At 28.7% G+C, this 872-nt stretch overlaps 1 pseudogene; it reads left to right on the top strand.

Moving 5' to 3' along the window:
• Positions 1-416: 416 nt before the first annotated feature.
• Positions 417-532, top strand: LOC145285282 (U2 spliceosomal RNA; annotated as a pseudogene).
• The last annotated feature ends 340 nt before the right edge of the window (positions 533-872 follow it).

The following is an 872-nucleotide window of genomic DNA, read 5'->3' as shown; positions in this document are numbered from 1 at the left end:
ATAATAAAATAATGTTAAAAATACACATTGTTGGTGACTACTCCCTTATTTAAATATACATCTTTCTTTCGTTAGAATGTATTAACCCATTTTATATATATATATATATATATATATATATATATATATATATATATATATATATATATATATATATATATATATATATATATATTTATATATATATACGCATGTTCATACTATAAGGTTCAGTTACGACAGCAAAATGAAATAAGTCTACGATCATTATGTTTTTATTTTTATTATCATTATATTATTATGCTCATCGCTACGTTCGTTATCATGCTGTGTGCTAATAAAGGAAAGTGGATGTATTCCAAAAAGTGGAATATTCCAAATAAACCTTGTCACCCTTCAAATATTAAAAAAAAATTGGTGTCGCTAATAAAAATTATTTGTCTTTCTTGGCCTTTTGGCTAAGATCAAAGTGTAGTATCTGTTCTTCATGCGCTACATTTCAATTTCTTCTCTCTCAGTGGAAGAGAAATCCTTTACGACTAAGACAATTTTTTCTCCACGTTAAAAAAATGACCCTGGTGTCTAAATCTGTCCCGTGGGGAGGCATTGTGAATAGGTACTATGTTTAATGTAACAAAGTTTTAATATTAAAAAAGTAACTGGAAAAAGTTATTTCTGATTTAATCACAAAATGCCCTGGATGTGTTACTCCTGATTAATCATAAAATTCCCTGCAAAATGTCCGTTCTGATTATTTTCTTTTTGTTTACTTGCCTCCCCACAAAGGCGGAATTGGACATGATGTCGGTTAAAAATTTAGGGGGAAACCAGCTCCCCAAAAATGACTCTCTGGTCAATAACAAAAATAAAAATTGTATCAGTAATGAAGGATT

The sequence above is a fragment of the Euprymna scolopes genome, chromosome 9, assembly GCF_053919585.1.
Source record: "Euprymna scolopes isolate OS-2025 chromosome 9, ASM5391958v1, whole genome shotgun sequence".
Classification (NCBI taxonomy): Eukaryota; Metazoa; Mollusca; class Cephalopoda; order Sepiida; family Sepiolidae; genus Euprymna; species Euprymna scolopes.
Note: the sequence above shows the minus strand (reverse complement) of the source record. Positions and strands in the feature narration are given on the sequence as shown.